At 43.1% G+C, this 20,946-nt stretch overlaps 1 long non-coding RNA gene across 3 annotated transcripts in view; it reads right to left on the reverse strand.

Moving 5' to 3' along the window:
- LOC121103415 overlaps nt 1-17,343 on the reverse strand; it is a 72,668-nt gene extending 55,325 nt beyond the window's left edge. For all 3 annotated transcript variants that reach the window (XR_005835590.1, XR_005835588.1, XR_005835589.1), the window contains exon 1: nt 17,206-17,343. This is a non-coding gene — a long non-coding RNA (uncharacterized LOC121103415). The remainder of the gene's footprint in view (nt 1-17,205) is intronic.
- Nucleotides 17,344-20,946: the final 3,603 nt, after the last annotated feature.

A 20,946-nucleotide genomic window follows, 5' to 3' on the forward strand; every position in this document is an offset into this window, starting at 1 on the left:
ATCCTTCATTGTTCTAATCCCTTGCTGATGAAAAATTAGGTCATTGGCACTTGTTTTCCATTTTACACAGAACTGTAGTGGACATTCTTTATCAGATATCTCTTCCGTCTGTGGTCTGATCACTAGGGTTGGAAACTGAGAGTGAGGTGTCACAACTAAAAAGCTGAAACCATCTGGAACTCAACGTCCTTCCACATTTGTACATCCCATTCCCCATTCCCTCTGGGCTATCTCTTTTGAACGAGTATCCCACAGTGGTTATGAGAGCACACTTCAGAGCTGGAAGACATCACAATTCTTCCACTTTCTTGACCTCTCATGGTCTCAGTGTCCTCACTTATAAAATAAAAATAATGCCTTCTTCACCACGTGGCACAAAGCCTACATGAGATATGGTAAGTAAAATACATACGAAATGTTTAGCACTGTGTTTCACTATTGGGAAACACTCAAAAAATGATTTGCTTACTATTATTTTGACTTGAATGGGGGGGAAAAGGAGATGAACAGGAAACAATTTAGGAAGAATTGATCGGGGGGTGCTGTGCACCTGCTCAAAAGTAGCCACTGAGTAAGACCCATAGCCCCTCAAGAAGAGTGGATGAAACTTCACCTCCCTAGACCAATCCTCAATTCATGCCTCACCTTCAGGAAAAGGGAGTCCATCTGGGGTGACTTGAGAAGACTCTGCAATGCCCCCCAAAAGGCAAATTACTGCTCATGTGTGTTAAATTCACGATAACTTGCTAGTGTAGACACATAAATTCGATGTGAATTCTCAATGAAATGAATGAACTGTACGCTATTTGAGTAAATGGGAGATTTTGCTCTACATGAAAACATTCGTGATGACTTGAAGCCAAACTACATTCTGAAGGAATATATATTGTTTTGGGTTTGGGGTTTGCTTTTTAAGTTCAAGCAGTAATGCAGGATGCAAAACTAGGGGAAACATAATTACAGGGTGGAATTATTTGGGGCAGGTTTTTATTAGTTTCTATTTTTTTTAAAGATTTTCTTATTTTCATTCCATTTGCCTCTCGTGGGATTCAAACTACAGTTGAGACTGGTATTAAAAGACGATCATTACCCCAAGCCTAGAGGATGGGCGATGCAGCGTGTTGCATATGAGCCACTTGATTTCAAGTGGTGTTAAGAGGGTTTTTAATTACTCAGCTTAGGACTCAGGTATCACCTTCCCTGACGAAACAGCAAGAGAGGAGCCGCTTCCTCAGTGGATTAGATAACTTTCCCCACCACCAGTCCCATGACCGGGAGCCACTGTGCCACACAGGAGAAGCTATTTTAACCAAGCTCATTAGAGGGGGCAGGAAGAGGTGCTATTTAGAGTTCCTCAAGGCCTATGGGGAGAAAGGGAAGGGGAAAGTAGACAACTCCCATCAGTAGCCAACATCCCAACATTTCCCCCACCAAAACTCTGCCTCCTTCAAGGACATTACTCAAACTCTGTAGAATACCTCAGAGCAGGGGCTTTGGAGTTGATTAAAAAGACCAGTGTGCCAATCCCAGCATGGGTACCTGCAAGTTTAGACAAGTTGCTCAGGGATTTTAGACTCACTTTCCTAACCTGTGAATATTAATAATTATTAACATTATTTTCCCCAGAGGACTTTTTGTGAGAATTAAAAAAATTTTAGGTACATAAAGGTCTTGGCACAGCGCTTGGTCTCCAGAAGACGTTCACAGGTGGCAACCATACTTAGCGTTATGACAATGGTCCTTCCCATACTCGAACTACCAAACCACCGTCATACAGCAATTTCATTCTTATCATATCCCAAATCATCCTTCAATGGAGCATGTCTTCCTCCTACTCAACTTCACCATTGGCATCTCTGAGAAAGACCCCACATTCACACAATCCCTGATCACTTCGCTTTTCAGCTCTGCCACCTCTTTGCCCACCTCAAGCCCCCGGGGCAGATGTCCCTTCTAACTCTCCCCTCCCTCAAGTACTTATTCCTGGAACACAAAAGGCAGCAGCAAGTCCAAAGGATGGAAAGTCAAGTGGGCGATACATCCCCGAAATCCTGAAAGAGACAAGTTCAAGGTAGGCCCAAGGGTTTGGGCTTGCTTTCATAGGATGGGAAGGGATCGTAGTGACCAGAGAGGAAGGGGTGGCTTTGTGGGCATGCTACCTCTATAGTCACACAGGACCCCACACTTAGAAGGATCCCACACTTGGTTTAATGGTCTATTGTAGCCATCTTGATGTTCTTAATTTTTTAAACAAGGGACCCCACATTTTTATTTTGCACTGGGTCTGACAAATCATATAGCTGGTTCTGCGAAGAAGATAGAAAGTGTAAAGTTGAAGGCTGAGCTGGCTCCCTATATTGGTTCTACTATATTCTAGAAAAATGACCTTGCATGAACTCACCTTTTATTCTATACATATTTTATTGATTGCCTCCTATCTCAGTGTTCTCATTTACAAAGTGGACGTGACGATGATATCTATGTCAGGGGGTGTTTTAAGAAACAAAAGTGTGCCTAAAGGCACTTAGCATTATGGTGCACATAGTAAGTGCCCAATAAATACCAATTATTATATGCACAAGAAAAAAAGTCTAGAGATTGGGGTAGGAAGGAAAAATAGAGCTTCCAGCAGACCCAGAAGGAAAGAGTCCCCTCCATTTTAAATCAGTGTATATACTCTAAGGTACCTGACAGATACAAAACAAAATAAAGAGGGATGTAATGGATACAAATAAAGGGAATGAATGAATCCTTTCTTCTTAAGGGTCACAGGTGTTTCGGGTGAGATCCAAAGGAATCACTTACCACATCATGATACTACAAGTTAGAAAGTGGTAGAACTGTGAGCAAGGTACCAAAACGATGACTGGATAAGGAGGGAGAGAAAGGTTAACCTTTGGAGTAAGTAAGAACTCTTGAGGTTTGAGGAGGAAAGAATGGGTTAGACTTTGAAAGTAGAAAAGGTACAGAGGGCAGCTCTGTGGAGGGAACAGTTTGCACAGAGCCCCAGAGATGGCAGGATGAAAATGGCACTTTGGAAATGGCAAGTGGGCTACATATAATGGGTATACACCTCCCACAAGATGTTGGCATACTAGAAAAATGGTGTTCTCTTCCTTTTCTTTTTTTAAGATTTATTTATTTATTTGAGAGAGAGAGAGAGAGAGCACTCAAGTGTGGGGGTGGGGGGAAGGAACAGAGGGAGACAGAAAGAAACTCAAGCAGACTCCACACTGAGCGCGGAGCCAGATGTTGGGCAGATCTCAAGACCCTGAGATCACAGCCCTAAAATCACGACCTGCGCTGAAACCAAAGGACATTTAACCGACTGTACCACCCAGACACCCCTTTCTTTATTTTCTTTGAATCAACTTAAATATGACTCCAAGACCCCAACCCAGCAGGCCAGTAGGAAAGTCAATTTCAGTCATTACTGGGGCTCTCTCTTCAGCCACCCCAGAGTGTTCCAAAGCCTGGGAAGTTTCCACAACACTTCTGGTCATGGTCCTTGATCTACACTGGTTTCTGCTGAAATACCCCACGCCATCAGGCTCACCGAGGTTTGGGGGTGAGGTCCACGAGATGCATGACCCAGAGAGTGGGGAGAAGCCCATAACACCAAGAAGAGAACAGTTCTTTTATTCACACTTCAAGTGGCCACTGATGTTCAGTCAATCCTGACTTCAACTTAATATATTGAGGGGACTCATGGTATTCCTGAAGCTGACTAGCTGCCCAGGAGACCATTCTGTCCCAGTTTCACTACGTATTAGCTATTGTACTTCGGGTAAGTTACTTCATATTGCTGAGCCTCAGCTTTCTCATCTGAAAAATGGGAATATGAATTATATGACCTTCTTAGGGTTGCTGTTAAGATTACATGAGCTAATACGTGCAAAGAATAAATTGTCTGGCATATGTAAGCAGAAGCGTCTATCATCATGACCATCTCCATCCTGCACCCAGGATAAATACAAACTGTATAATAAAATTCTCTTAAAAGAGACGATATCCTCTTAACTATGATAAAAATTTCTGAACTTAAATGACCTAGATTCAAATCTCAGTTCAGCCACCAGCTAGCTCTGTCATCTTGGGCAACCTACTCATTTATCCTCTCTGGGACTTGGTTTCCTTATCTGCAAATTGAGGTTCATATCAGTACCTACCTTGAAGTTCTGGTCACCAATTCCAATGTGGAGAGGGACCCCCACCACCAAGCAATTCTCTGCAATCCCAGCTGGGTGTCCTACAATTCAACTCTATTCTGACACTATCTATCTGGAGATGATATCAGATTCTGCAGTCCTACAACACCACACTCCACTGAAGACACTAGTCCCAAGGCCAGGTTGGCTTCTAACACATTAGCTATAAATCAGAGGTTCCCATGAGCCCCTCCTTGGGTTCCATTAATTTGCTAAAGCCACTAACAGAACTCAGGAAACTCATTTACTCACTGGATTACCGATTTATTTCAAAGGATATGAATCAATAGGCAGATGAAGAGATATATAGGGCAAGGTCCCAAACAAAGGGGCTTCTGTGATTGCTGAGTTTGGGGCCCAGCCCCCTGGCACCAGGAAGCATTTTTGTTTCTCCAACCTGGAAGTTCTCCGAACGTGTGTGTGCTTTGGGGATTTTTATGGAGGCTTCGTTGCATAGGCATGATTGATTAAATCATGGCCACCGGTGATGGAACTCAATGTTCAGCCCCTCTGCCCTCCCCAGAATGGGGGTGGAGGGAGGTGCTGAAAGTTCCAGCCCTCTGATCACATGATTGGCTCCACTGGCTACCAGCCCCCATCCTTAGGTGTGGTCTAAAAGTCACCTCATTAACATAACAAAAGATACCTTTGCCTCAGTCACTCAGGAAGTTCCAAGGGTTTTAAGAGCTCTATACCAGAAACAGAACAAACACCAAATAGATATATCTTATTATAAATCACAATATTGCCCTACCTCGTAGGACTGTCAGGAGAACTCAATGAATTTTTTCATGTAAAGCACTCAGAACAGCATTCAGTAGGGGCTGGCTATTTTTGCTTTGTTTTATTGTTCCAAACGTGTGCATTCATTCAATTCTCAGAACCACTCCTGTGAGGAGAGTAGAACATGATTTACTGGTGAAGTTTAGAAAACTGTCTTCCTATCAGAATTCATCTTTCTTCTTTCAAACTTGTATCAAGTAGGAAGTCAAAGTCCCCCTCAATGGTCACCCACCCAGAGGAAGAAACTCTACACAGTTGGTGTGTATCCGTCTAGATGTTTAATAAATGTAAATACATATAAATGGAATCTTCTTTTTTAAATTTAACAATAGATCATAGACATCCATTGCATCAATACTATTGAATTTACCTTGTCCTTTTCAATGGCTCATTATATTCAATGGCACCCACGTACCATACTCTGTTAAACCAGTTCTCTACCCATGGAAACGTAGCTAGTTTCCAATTATCTGGGATAATGCATTCATCATCATTTTAAATACATTTACACAAATGTATCTGATTATTTAGGCCAAATTTCTAAATATGGAATATCCAGATCAAGGAGTATGAATATTTAAAATTTGGATACCTATTGCCTGAATGCCCACTCCCCAAAATGATTTTTATTGTATTTTATCTATTTTATTTTCCCTTTCTTCTAGCTCTGATCACATTTTACCTTGGGTTATATCTCAGTTCCATCTATATTAGTTTGCTAGGATGACAGTAACAAAGTACTACAGACTAGGTTGCTCAAATAACAGAAGTTTATTTTCTAAGACCAAGGTATCAGTAGGTTAGTCCCTTCTGACGCCCGTCTTTTTGGCTTGGAGATATAGCTGTTTTCTCTCTGTGTCTTCATCTAGTCTTTCTTCTGTCTATGTCCTCATTTCCTCTTCTTACAAGGACTCTAGTCATACTGGATTAGGACTCACCCTAATTACCTCATTTTAGCTTAATTATGGCTTCAAAGATACTTTCTCAAAAAAGAGTCATATTCTCAGATACTGGGGGTAGGGACATCAACATATAAATTGGGGGGAGGGGGAGGGGAGGAGGAAGGAGGGGGGAAGAAAAGGAGGAGGGAGGGCGGAGAGGGGGAGGAGGGGGTAAGAAGAAGGAGGAGGAGGAGGAGGACTGAGGACTAGAAGGAAGGGGAAGGAGAGGAGGAGAAGGGGAAGTATTTCACCATTTCCTATTAATCAAATGTGTGTATTTGCTCAGCACCATAGTTGTTGCCCATGGTCCACAGTTCTGCCCACAGAACAAGGTAGGCACTAGTTCAGCCCTCTCAGGCGGAATGCCAACTTTGCCAGTCAATTGCTCTGTGACATCAAGCCAGCTGTCTAACCTCTCTGAGCCTGTTTTATCATCTATAGTAATAATAACACTCACTCACTCCAAAGAATTACTAAAGAGCGCAAATGAAAGATCCATGTGAATGTGCTTCGTAGAGAGCAAAGCATGGGGTAAAGACTAGTGGCAGCTGACACCCTGCCTCTTCTTGCCTCTGCTTCTACCACTACCATGTCCATGCATCCCCACCTGCCTTTGCCTCTGCAGAGTTTACTTTCCCCAAGAGGCCTGCTTCCTGTGCAAACAGTATCCAAAGGCAATTAGGGCTCACTCTCCCTCCCCAGGATTTGTGAAACTCTATGCGTTCCATGCTTCTAGGAACATTAACGATGACTTGGTGACAATGTCCCAAAGGGGACCAATTGGCTTTGGGATAGCGGGCGATGACTTCATTGGGAAGGCCATTAATCATAATTATGAAAGAATGAAATGGCTGTCAATTTGCCCATGCCTAATAACACCTAGTTAATAAGAGGGTCTTTTTCTTTCTCACAGTGGAAATGGATGGCAGAGGATACTGTTTCTGGTAGAACATTACACGTCTTGGATGGCTGAAATGCCGTGGCCAGTGGAAGTCACTCGACTTTTTGGCTGGATGCCTCAGCAGCACTCTCTGAGCCGTGCAATAACCTCTCTGAAATGCACTGCTGCTCCTGTCTTATTGCTTAATTAATCCACTTCTAATTGATATGGCTATGCATTACCGTGGCTGCTTCCCTGCTGTGAGAGCCCATAAAAACAGATTTGGCTTTTTTAACAGGACTCTCGAAACAATGTCAAGAACATGAACTTCTCAATGACATCATACTTGGTCAAGAAATGTAAGTCCCATGACTTTGGCCAAATAGGATCCTGACATCTAATAAAAATGTCCAGGTCCACTGAAAGCAGTATTATATTTCAAAGGATTTATATTACAGGGAGGTGGGAGACAGGGGAGGTGGAGGAGGACAAGAACTAATTGGAGAGTGGGGGGCTGATACTGCCTCTCCTGGTGGAAGCCCTGGGGGATTCTTTCCCCCTAATCCTATTGTAATAACACCAAAGCTTCTATCAGGTACTGGAGTGTTAGGCCATGTGAACCACTGTCCTGAAAGATAGGTCATCTGTATCAGTCAATTCTAGATGTTTGTGAGAAGTTCCAAAAATACACTGAGAGTTCAAATCCCAGCTCCATCCCTTCCTAGCTGGATGCCCTTGGACAAGTTACCTAATCTTCCTGGTACCCAATTCTCTCAGACATTAAAAAAAAAAAAAAATCACACATGACAGCATGTTAGGCTAGGGCTGGGAACAAAGTCTTTTCAAATTACATATAATCAAAATTATCTTTAGAAAATCCTTTAAACCACAATCGTCTCCATAAATCTATCCACAGCAATCCTCAGGCACATTCAACTTTGAGAGCTCCAAAAGGAAAGCCTAGATGATGGGCTGGCAAATTATGGCCCTGGGCAAAACCCAGCCCATCATCTGTTCTTATAAAGTTTACTGGAGGGGCACCTGGGTGGCTCAGTAGGTTGGGCATCTGACTCTTGGTCTCGGCTCAAGTCACAATCTCAGGGTCATTGTATTAAGCCCCACATCAGGCTCGTGCTCAATGGGGAGTCTGCTTGAGATTCTCTCTCTCCCTCTGCCCCTCCCCAACTCACGTGTGCACACGCACGCTTCCTCTCTCTCAAAAATAAATATTTTAAAAAATATATAAAGTTTTATTGAAACACAGACACATTCATTCATTTACATATTGTCTGTGGCTGCTTTCCAACTGAACCAGCAGGGCTGACTGGTTGAGACGCAGGTTACATGGCCCAGAAAGCCTAAAATACTTACTATCTGGCCTTTCACAGAAGTTTGCTGAGTCCTGGTCCAGGTCCAGATGTGTGTCCAACCCACCCCCTCTGCCTTCAAGATAACTGACCAAATCCGTCTCAGTGCGTGGAGAGAGGTGGAGAACTCTAATGCACACCACTCACCCGTAGGGTAGTCTCCCTGCGGCTGTGACAGTCAACCTCCACCATTCTCAATTTGGGTTAATGCCCTTGTTCACTGACTTAAAAGGAGTCTTGGTGTAGGAATTAGTTCTAGACATCAGAGTTAGTTCTAGACAACCACACTTGGGATTTGATTTCTCTGAACACAGCGCCCCCCTTTCCCAAACAAAGTAAAAGTGCAGGTGAGGGATGTCAGCACAGAAGCAAGGCCTTTGGGGAAAGTTGGGGGGCAGTCTGCATTCCCCTGGGAGCTGGCGGGGTGAGAGACTGAAGAATTCTCGGTGAAAGGGTGAATTGGGACTTCTCATCTACTGGCTTCACAGGAGCCTTTGACAGGCTGGCTCTGTCCTCAGTAGAACGCGGGCAGTTCCCAATTTCATGCCCACTGCTTTGCCTGTCTTCTGGACCGAGAGCCTTCCTCAGAGCCCAAGCGGATTCTAGTGCCTTCGCTCCCGCGCGCCGCTGCGAGACACTTCACAGGCGATATTAATCATGCTGATTAGGCATGACCTCCCCTTTTGTAAACTCATGTTGATGGCCTCAAACCAATCAGTACCTGTCGCAATGTTTATGGTCCCTAAATGAGGGTGGAAGACAGTGTGAGGAGAGAGTGCTTTGTGTGGGAATTAGGAGTCCCTTCAGGCCAAGCCTGCTGGTGGCAGCTAATGCTTCTGACAGAAAGTGGTTTCCAGAAATTTCCTCATTGCCGTGGCATCTTCTTTTTGGCTCCCCCCCCCCAGCTTTTTTGATGTATGATTGACAGATAAAAACTATATATATTTAAGTTGAACAACATGATTTTTTTTTAAGTCCGCTCCATGCCCAGTAGCATGGAGCCCAATGCATGGCTTGAACTCACAACCCTGACATCAAGACCTGAGCTGCAACCAAGAGTCGGGCACTTCACTGACTGACCACCCAGGTGCCCCAACGTGATTTTTTTAAAGCACACAATGTGATGATTTAATATACCTATGCATTGTGAAATGATTAACACAATCAGTGTATTGACACATCCATCCCCTCATGGTTATCTTTTTCGGGGTGCGTGTGGTAAGAACACTTAAGATGTACTCTCTCAGCAAATTTCCCGTATACAATACAGTATTATTAACTATCATCACCACCCTGTATATTAGATCTCCAGAACTTATTCATCTCACAGCTCTTTTATGGTCTTCATTCATAAGGCTGCCCCTGTTGGTGAAAGGGAAATCACACTCTATTTAGTAGCTCCTTTTCCTGCGTGTATTGTCTCCCCAGAAAGGTGCTACAGACTAGTGGCAAGAAACCTGCCATCTTGATTCAAACTGCCAGGAAATGAATCCCGTGTGCTTCTTAGTAGCCAGCGACCTTGCAGGAGTGGGAACTGCTTTATACCTTGGTTAAATCATCTGCAAATGGGAAACATTAGTCAAGGCCAGCTTCACTCATAGATGGGGGGCATCTGCAGTTGCACAGAACCCCACACTTAGCGACGCTCACAGCTGGCTTAGCACTCTGTTGTCCCCATCTTGAAATTCTTAGTAATTTTTGAACAAAGAGTCTCACATTTTTCTTTTGCACTGGGCCCTACAAATGTTGTAGTTGTCCTGAAGAGGGTGCTGCCCTCGTAGGGATAACTGCAGTAGATGAATGCATGGAAAGTTCTCGGATCAGTACCTAACGTGTTGTATAATCTCCATAAAGAAACTATTATTATCAGTGGTGTTTATCTGATCACACAACAGCGTTATGAGGCAAACTGAACTGAGGGTATGATTTAGCCAACTATATAATTTTACTTTACAAATGAAAACATTGAGGCTCAGAGACGGGAAATATCTTCTCAAGATCATCTAACTCAGCTTAGATCAATGTATTTTCATTCATTCATTCACTCATTCATTCATCAGAAAATGCTTGCTGGGATCCAACTATGTGCCCATGGGTTTGGGGAGGCTGGTGAGCAAGACAAGCCAGCGTCTGCCCTCATGCAGTGGACCATCCAGCTCTACAAAGCCCCTAGCTGGTCCCTGAGGGAATCAAGTTCTAAAAAACCCAGGGTCGCCACCCTCCAAGATCAGGAGAGCCAGCTCACAGGCCCTCCTGGTCATAGCTAAGGTCAAAACACCTTTGGTCACATCCCAAGGCCTTTGGGAAATTTCTCAGTGCTGTTCTTAGAAGTGTGTCCACTGCCCCATATCTGGCCCTCATGTTAGCCTCCAATGTCATCTGTCAGTCTTAGGCTCTTCTTCTGGAAGTACAGCCCAGGGGATTGTCTGTTGCTTCATTTTAGGTTCCTTGCCCCTGGGGAGGAAGCCTGTGCACAAACGCTGCTCTGCCCGGCCCAGCTGCTCTGGGCTCTCACTCATCTGAGAGGGGGATGAAACAAGGGTCACCTAGGACCTTGTCAGCTGCTTGTCACTCCTGGCAGAGCCACAGCGAGAACAGGGGTCTCACCCATTAGTCCACCTGGCTCCCATTATAAATCAGTCCCTTTCCTATGCCCCCTCCAGTTGTTCCCAGCACCCATCATCACTCAGTTATTCAATCTGTCAATGCCAAGAACTCACAAACTTGCTTCTGCCTCACGCGCCCCCATTACGGGGTCTTTCCATCTATGGAAATAAGATGCGGGGGCACACCAACGTTTCCTCAAACTTTGAGTCATTCAGGCTACTTTCCATGCCCATGTCCACCTATCTACAATGTACTTAATCGTTTTCTTCCAGTTGCCTTCCTAAAAATTTAAATTTTATTTACATTAAATTCCTAAGTTTATTTAAAATGAATTTTTTATTTGACCATTAATCAATAGGCCCACTTGCCTTAAACGAAAAGTTACCGCCACAAACAAAAATATAAAGTAAAAAAGGATCCTGGATTAGACTGTGTGGGTACCACCTACAACCATCTTCCGTACCACCAGGGCCCGTATGGGGAAACTCAGGGTTAAACTAAGTCCCAGCACTGCGTGAACAGCTGACAACACTGAATGTCCTACCTATTTGTAGATATTTGCATTTGCATAGGGGACTCTTGGAAACATAATACTTAACCCATAGAAATCACCTAGGGGTTCTAGGCAACTAATAATAGAGGGAAGATATTTTTGATTAGAGCGGGGCTTTCCGGTAAGGCTGAAATCTTCATTCATGGGCATAAAGTCACCTTACTCATCTGTAAGTAATGCAGGCCCTGGACACTCAAGAGAGGGGTCTGGACTCCCTAGAGAGTAGAGGAAGAAAGGTGACCTGTTTTCCAATGAGCTCCATTTGCTTCCCAAGTAAAACCAGATAAGGAGCTGCTGTCAGGTTCTCCAGTCATTAGAAATGCCTTGCGAAAGTGTGAGTGAAGGAACAAATAATCCAACAGGTATCTACTGAACAGTGCTCAGGCGCTTATGTGCTGATGTCAGGGCTGGCCGGCAGCAAAACTGAGGAGACGGTCCTGTTTGCCAGCCAAGTCTTTCTTTTCTATCTCAGATTCGCCCTGAGGGCTCATGATTCACCTCCACTTCTCAGGGCTCCACCCTCTCACAACGCAGCAGCTAAATTTGACCGCCTTGATCCATTTCCCGTGGGATCTGCCCCAGGTAACACAGTTGGAACATTAATGTCCCTGATGAGCACTGTAACTTTACAGCCTTCATTATTGCCTTGGCATACAAAGCTTTCTCACTTTCTGCCTGAGATTAATCACTTCCCCGGATGATTGACGGTGGGAACATTCATTTCCTTCAGAGAAAAACACTCTTTCCACCCACTGGGTGTCATCTTGTCACCCAGGTCTCAAAAGACAGCCACAAAAGAGCCAGCCATTGGTACATTTCATAAGGTCTGGGCTGTCCAGTCTTATTCATGACAAATTTGTTCTGCTGTGTAGACCCTTCCAGAGACTATAGATGACTATTGTTAAAATGAGATGAGCTCGAGGAGGGAAGACATGAGAATGAGTTCTGGACCAGACAGACGCTGGGGAGAAAGGTAGAAGGACCTGGTACCAGCCAAATTACTTTTCTTTTAGTATCAAACTATAATTGAAACCAAGTCCCCATAAGCTTAGGTTATCTTAAGTCCAGCCTTTCCCTGGGGGTTTCTCTTCAAATATTATGAGGAATCCTCAGCGTTGCTTAACCAACCTGTAAAATCAGCCCCCATGAGGTCACCCACTGCCACCTTCCAGCAGAGAATGACTCTCAAGTGTCACCCTGAAAGCATGACAGCTTCATCCTCTGCTCTTGGCTGCCTAGGAGCACTTTTCCTATCATGGCCACGGTAGCCCTACAGCTAGAACCCCAACAGCTCAAGAAATCCAAAGAAATGCCCTGGAAATTACTTGCCATCGCCAATGCCCTGCTTGTACCCCAACCGTGGATAGAGAGCAGGCTCTGCTGATTGACTCAGGCTTTCATGATTTGTCAAGTATAAGAAAGGGTGGTCACACTCAAGGAAGTCCTTTGGCAAAACTGCCCCAAACTGCAAAATGGCTTTGTGTGAAATAAGAGATGAGCTAGATGTTAGACCAAGGTAGGGACATTTTTACAGTATTGCCAGACATTTTGCAAATGAAGGCTATTGCTCCAAAAAAGACGGCATGAGTAAGCTGTGGCTTGTACCTTTTACTAGGTCAAGGCAAGCTCAGGCTTTAGACCTTTTCGTCTGCTAGTGCAACAGCACACTAGGACAGCACTCACCTGGATTACGCAGTTTGATTTGGACCACCTGGTCTACCAGAATGTGTGCTTCCCACTACTGCAGTGGCTCTAGGGTTGATAAACTGAAATTTGTAAATCCACATTGCCTCTGTCTTCCCTGAGGTCTTATTGTAGGGGGGGCGGGGTCACTTATAATAGAGCAGCCAGGGAGTAAAAGTTCCCCAGCCCCCAATATCTATCCCAGACAAAGGAGACATAGATAAAACAAGAGACTTTTAGAGAGTAATTCTGAATGCCTTGAATTCTTAAAAAAACCTCCAAACAAGATTCTCCTAGGAGATGATAGAAAAATACAACTGAAATGAAGTCTTTTGGAAATGAAAAAGAAATAGCACATTTGACAAGGGTCAGCTGGCCAGGCTCCTGTGATGACAGCGTTCTGGGAGTATTAATATGTACCAAGAGCTGTAAATGGTTGCAAAAATGTACATGGATTCCTTGACATAATGTACTAGCTCACACCATCTGCCACTTTCAGCCATCATGGGCTGCATGCTTGAAATCCTTTTTAATCACTTTCACTTAACAAGAAGTTGAGCTCAAAGCTAATTGTTGAAAATCTGCCACTAGAGTGGTTCCTTGGGGTGGTTGCTCTGGTGACCTTTCAGGACATCTAAGATGGGCAGAAGTCTACCAAAGAATGCCAAGAATTTTGAAACTTCATGTGCTTGTCCACACTGGCTTCTAGATTGAGCTTCTTTTATGCTAATGTGGCCATACATCACAGGCAGACCCATGGAATCCCCACATACAAACATGCAGTTTCCACAAAGTCAGCTCAGGGAACAACAAAAAAGTTTTTAATATAATATGATCCTTACAAATAAGCCAACTATTCTTTCTCAAGAAACTCAGGATCTATCCAACTCAAGAAACCACGAGTCCAACACTTCAAGGAGAATATGGGCATTCTGAACTTATTAAGGTCTAATACCATATGCCCCAAACCAGATTTGCTATATGTCCTAGTGAGTTTAAAATATTTTTCAATGAAATTTTTGATTATACACGCTTTTGCCTTATACCTTTAGAGCCTAACCCAAGTCTTAACAGTTAAGCCTTCTTTTGACATTCTTTTCAAGTCATGGAAAGCCAGCCTCTCTTTGGAGACTCGTGGGATGATGTGTAAGGAAAGTCAGAATAACCGTAGCTGCTGGATGTAGTGATCTGTGAGGCAGACTCTCCAATTTATGGTCGGTTTCTTTTGTTTTCCCAGGGAATTGTCCTCTTGGCAACATTTTGCCAAAAAGTCCATTTTAAGACCCAAATAACCAGACTTTCTAAGAGGGAGATAAAGACCTTCTCCATCCTTCAAAAAGAACACAAGAGAGAACAAATCCAAGATCAGGACTATATAAACCCTGTGTACCCTGGAAAGATACAAGCTGGAAAAGTGAGGCTTTTACATATAAGCCACAGGCATTTGTCCCTCCTCCACTGAAACGGCCTTTGGAGTCTCATCGGCCAAATGGACTGATCTCTAACACCAGATTCCATTACTCTCTATTGGCTCCTAGATTTTCTCACCATAGAATGAACCACGCCTCAAATGCATCTCATGACAGTAATCTTATGTCTCAACTCAGCTGGGTCATTGGGTGCCCAGATAGTTGGTCAAACATTTTTTTGAGTGTGTCTGTAAGGGTGTTTTAGGGTGAGATAACATTTGAATTGGTAGATGGAATAAAGCAGATTGCTTTCCCTAATGCAGATGGGCCTCACCCAATCAGCTGAAGGCCTGATAAGAACAAGAAGGCTGAATGAGAGGGACCTTCTCCTGCCTGAGAGCTTGAGCTGAGACATGGCTTTTTTCCTGCCTTTGGACTCAAACTGACAAACTGGCTCTTCTTGGATCTCAAGCCTGCTGGCTTTTAGACCAGAATTTACACCTTTGGCATTCCTGGTGCTCAGGCTTTTGGACTCAAACTGGAACTATATCTTTGGATCTCCTTGGTCTCCAGCTTGCTGGCTGTAGATTTTTGAGACTTCTCAGCCTCCATAATCATGTGAGCCAATTTCTTATAATAAATCTCTTTATACACACACACACACACACACACACACACACACACACACACACACATCCTATTAATCAGTTTCTCTGGAAAACCATGACTTAGATATACTTCTGTAGCCAGAACAATCCTTGCAGTTTGTGCATCAAACTAGGACTCAGACTGACTACATACATCAGAATAGGCTAGAATATGCTCTAGTAACAAGCAATTCCAAAAGCTCAGGGACTTAGAGCCATAGTGGTCATTCACAATGCACACCCATCCTAGGTCCATAGAGGAGCTCATGTCATCTGTCGCTACAGTCATTCAGGGATGTAGGCAGATGGAGCAGCCACTCCCACATCCCCCAAATCTTGCTGGCCACTGTACTGGGTTCAAAGGAAGCTCTGGACAGTCCTGCACCAGAAACGAGACACCCCAGCCTAGAAAAGACAAACATTACTTTCACTTACACCTCATTGACCTGGACTGGGGCACGGTTGCATCCAAACATTAGAGGAACAGAAAGTATAATCCTACCATGTGCCTGTAAGACAGAGAGCTGGAAATATTTAGAAAGGACTGCTCTACTCATCTAAGACATGACTTTCAATTCTGCTGTTTTCTCTAGGTGTCTTAAAAATCACAAAACAGTCTCTTTGGCCAGATCCTGTGAACTCACTGCTGGAGCAGCAAACGAACAAACATACAAAAACCACCTTGGCTAGGGTTTTCATCGAAATAATCAGGTCAACAAGCAAACACGCACACAAATGCAAAACCCTCAGGGTGATGGCCGGAACTGTTTCTTTGGCTGCACGGTCCTAGAACAGCATTAGGTGGGCACGTATTGCAAGGAGCACTGGGTGTTATACGCAATGAATCATGGAACACTACATCAAAAACTAATGAAGTACTGTATAGTGACTAACATAACATAATAAAAAAATTTTTTTTAATAATTAAAAAAAAAAAGAAAGAAAGAAAAGCATTAATGCCCCAAAGGAAGCATTGTTCCTTTCAGGTGTCCTTCTGTCCTCCATCCCACCTTGCGGGCAATCACCTCTCCAGAACTCTTATCTTACAGTCTATTCTTGATTTGAATTCTCTTACATTCCCCCGAACTCCTCTATCTTCCTTCCATTCCAAGAATTGATATTTTATTCAGGTGGGACATACCATTTATCTCAAGAGCATTACTACATAAATCATAGAGCAAGGCAATGGGGAGGGTAGCCTTAAAAATCAGTGAGAATAATTCCTTTAGGATATGAAACCATTTCATGGAGCATTTGAGTGCAGCTGGGTCATACAAGAAAATCACCACTGACTCATTCTTTCAGAAGGTGCAAGGAAAAAACAGGGGTTCCTACAGCATCAAACACACGCTTACTATTGACTTTTCCCCTATGGATAGCATTCTCCCAGAGAGTCATGTTCTTATTTATTCATAAAGAAGAGGGCAGAAATCAAAAGATAAATAGTATCCCTGGCCTTAAACACCCACCTCTTGATAAGTACAAATTGCATTTGAATTTCTCTTTCAGCTCTTTGATATTTGACATATATTTAAAGTAAATATCACTCATATAGAACATCTGCATAATCTTGGAGAGGGTTATAGTCATGCAAATAATATGGCTAGATTAGGGGCTGGGGGGATAAAAGCAGTGTTAACTCTAGGTCTTAATTTGAAAGGCTAAATCTGTCACCTGTCACTCTAATTACACTAGTCCTCTGTCCTCCACAGGTTTCCTGATTACACATACATGTGTGGTGGCTTTCAATGGAAGGGACCAAGCATTTTAGAGAAGCCACAAAAGTGTTCTTGTCAATTACAGCAGCTATTAATACTAATTGTGCTTTAGAATTCTCACCAACAACAGCGTTAGAGACCCCAATTAATATACCACAGTTCATAGAGACACGATGGAACCTGAGGTGTTACCGACACCAGCCTAATAACTAGTCCGGTTGTGGTGTGAACTGGCTCAGAGTTAGAATTTTAAGTACCACACAGAAAAGAAATTAGCATTCTTCAGTCTCCTGTTGTAACAGGGGTGTAAGGAGCTGGCCGACACAGCACAACTGTGGTTGGAGGTACAGAAAGCCCCTGAAAGGGGAGTCGTGCTTTCCAAACCTTTTGAAAAACAGAAGGACCTTACCAGTGTTGTCAGTCTGGGTGAACTTGCGCAGTTGGGTTGAACAGAGCAGGGGGCTTCTCCTGGGAATGTTCACCTCTATGGTCAAACACAAAAGAGAAGGAAAGTTACAAGGACTTCCAAAGGTCAGCTTCTACTCATCTAGAAGGTAAGACTTTAGAGCACAGACTTCTAGAAAAGAGGAAGGAAAGAATCTCTCCTTTTGTTTATAGAATTAAGAGCTTGCCTTGGGGTGGGGGTGGGGGTGGAGGTTGTAGCTGTAAATAGGTGCTTATTGTTCATACTTTTGAAACACACACACACACACACACACACACACACACACACACACACCTATTCTCAGCCACTCTCTACAGAGTAACTTTTACAGGATTTTGTCTCCATTCCATTGATAGAGTTCCTCTTTTCACACATCTCAGAGGGCCAAGAGACTGTTCCAGATGGTAAAATAAATTTCCTTCATTTAACTTGAATTGGTATCAAGATTTTTGTGCAATAGATTTGGACACAGAGGTGACTGAGTTAGGGGATTTTGTTTATCTACATGTATTATTTTCAGATCCCTGCTCTTCTTTGGCTTAAACCCTCTGCATCCCACTACACACGTCTCCCTGCACAGACATTACAATTAGGGACTTGTCACAGACATCCACAAATGCATGCGATCACACTCTCAGCAGGTATGGTATCACTGATTTCTTCTCTTGTGCAGTGATAAAGCAGAGTCAAGAGGTCGAGCCTAACAGAGTTACCACCCCCAGTGGCATGGACCAGTCGTTTTACTGCTCTGTGCCACTGCTTCCTCAACTGCCCAAAGAGGGTACTCATTACTGCACCAATTCCTCCTAAGGATGTGATAGGGAAGAAAGGATAGGAATGTCTTCAGAAGGGGGAAAGGTATTATACAAAAACTGGATGCTATTAATCAACTAAAGAAGAGGTTTAAAACAGTGGTGGGTGCGCCTTGGGTGGCTCAGTGGGTTGAGCATCCGACTCTTAGTTTGGGTTCAGGTCATGATCTCAGGGCTCTGCACTCAGTGGGAAGACTGCCTGAGATTCTCTCTCTTCCTCTACCCCTCCCTCCCACTCCATTATCCCCCTCTCCCTTTCCCTAAAATTAATAAATAAATCTTAAAAAAAACAAAAACAGTGGAGGAGGGAAGAGGAGAGAAAAAGGGAAAAAACGGATAAGCATATTCATCAATAGAGCTACCCACCCTCAGGGGAGCTCTTGGAAAAGGTTGCCTATTCCATGGGATGTTGGTAGGTGTTATGTGATAAAACCAGTCCAGCAATCCCACCCTTGGGCCCATGCAAGAGAGGCCCCTGACCTGGGTCTTAAGGGTCAGAGGCCTACTCTGGCCCTTCCCAAGCTGTGCCCTTTGGGACAAGGGAGTCCGCAGGTCCAAGGGGACATGTCTACTCAGAACATACTCTGCTCCTTCTAGTCCACACTCTGCGTACCAAGATAGCTCCCATGCTGGTAGGGGAAGGAACTTGGATGTGGATGCACAACTGGAGTGTTCACACACATGTATCGAGGGCTCCTTGTAGCGTGGGACGTAACCAGGGGTGGGTACGAAGACAAGAGGCCATGAGCTGGTGGCCAAGCTCTCCCCATACAGAAGTCCAAGGTGTCCAAGAATTCTGAATTCAAACCTGGATTTCCAGGTAATTAGTAAGGTCAAAATATTTGTCAAAATAGGAGGATATAGTATATATTACATAACATTTTGTTAATTTAGAATTTAGAATATTAAGATGTTGGTATATAGGCTTCCATTTACACACTTTCAATGCCCTGAAAATATTAGGATTGGGCCCAGATTCCAGGGTCAGTTAAGTTTGGGAAACACTGGGATAAATAGTTAAACAGACTTTTTTTTTTTTAGTGCAGGATATCTCAGAGCCTTAAATATGCATCATGCATTATGCATATCCAAGAAGGGATTATACCATATTTCCTTCATTCCAAAATGTACTTTTTTTCCCACATTTTAACATTTCTGAAATCAAAATGCATCTTACAGTTGTAGTCAGCCAGAAAACAGCTGTGCCTGAACATATGCATTAAAATTTGCAGAGTGGCTGTCAGCAGCTTGGAAGAAAATCCCAGAAACAATAGTGGAGCATGTTTTTAAGAAATGCTGCAGCATCTGAACTCTGGTGACAGAGAAGAAGATACTTTGTAAAAAAACCCCACAAACTTCAATGACTTGGAGTTAAACAAAGATCAGAAGGGTCCAGTTCAACATGAAGGGAGTCTAAGCAACTTACTTTGTTTAAATTTTATTCTTTAATACCCAAGAGTGATTATGACAAAATACATATATCTATATAAATATTATAGAACTCTTTCAATAAGTAGAAAATAAAAATTTCAAGTGCTAGGAAAGAGTTATTTCATGGTTTAGTTGACAGTAGTTTGTCTCTCTTGGTTGAGCATAAAGCAATGGTATATCTTTATTTAATGGCATTTTAGATTCTATGAAATACAATAGTAGGCAAAGTTCCCCAAATATCTTTGAATGGGGAGGCCCGTTTTTCCTAAATCATTACATGAGATTCATGTTTTCTGAAGCATGCTTTGAAAAGGCAGCCTTAACTCATGGAATACTGAAATAGAGGGGTTGGGAGGGGCTTCAGAAGACCCAAATCCCTCATTTTCAAGACAGGAAAAGTGAGGTACTTGCCCAAGATTACACAGCATATAACTGGCAGGTAAGGACAAGAGTCAGCTATCCTGACTCACAACAGACAATTTTGATCCCTAGATGAATTGACTCTTTCTGGTTTTTATCAAACCAGTTGTTTTTGTCCCAACCACAATTAGTGAGTCAATATTCTGTTCTTTTGTGTCTTGGCACAATCAAAATTTGTTTCTGATTTGCCTGTCAATAATCAATAAAAAAACTAAAACTAAAAAAACTGCCAAAGAAAGTTCACCCAGAGGTCCATACACCAACAGATTCCAGAAGTTCAATGAGCCAGAAGCTAAATGCACTTAAAGAGACTGCATCAAAATCCCATCATCAAATTGCTGAAAGCCAATAATTAAAAAAAAAAACCTCAAAAGCAGCCAGAGAAAAGGAATACAGATAAGTTAAAAATAAAAGAATAGGAAAAAGACGACAGGCCAACGCTAATTAAGTAGAAGGTGAAGTGACTTTACTAATATTAGACAAAGTAGACTTCAGAACAGGGAAATTACCCAGAATCTTCTAATGACATTTCTGACATTACAGTATTATAGTATCTAATGTCTAATGACGAAAGGTAAATCATCGAGAAGATCTAACAATCCTAAACAGATATGCCCGATAACAGAGTTTCAAAATATCTGAAGCAAAAGCCAACAGACTGAGAAATAGACAAATCCACAGTATGGCTGGAGATGTCAACAATCCCCTCTCAGTAATTGATAAAGTAGGGAGAAAATCTGTGAGAATACACCCAGATGCACAGCAATGCATGTACACAACTCTTTGGAGAAGCACAATTTGAACCTGGGCTTTGCCACTCAAGAGTAATGACATACGGTCCTGAGATGCTGCTCAGACTAGGGTCTTGTCAAGGGAGGTGGGTGTCACATGCTTCTCAGCTTATGACGAGACTGAAACAATTCATGTGTCGTTGATCATGGGCTCTCCACTTCTGTCCAAAGCATTGAGAAGCTAAGAGGAACCTGTATGGGGAGCTTCTCCTTGATTGACTGAAATGTGTATGGTCTCTTTCTTGGGGACA

The sequence above is a fragment of the Ursus maritimus genome, unplaced genomic scaffold (assembly GCF_017311325.1).
Source record: "Ursus maritimus isolate PB19 unplaced genomic scaffold, ASM1731132v1 scaffold_19, whole genome shotgun sequence".
In the NCBI taxonomy this organism is placed as follows: domain Eukaryota; kingdom Metazoa; phylum Chordata; class Mammalia; order Carnivora; family Ursidae; genus Ursus; species Ursus maritimus.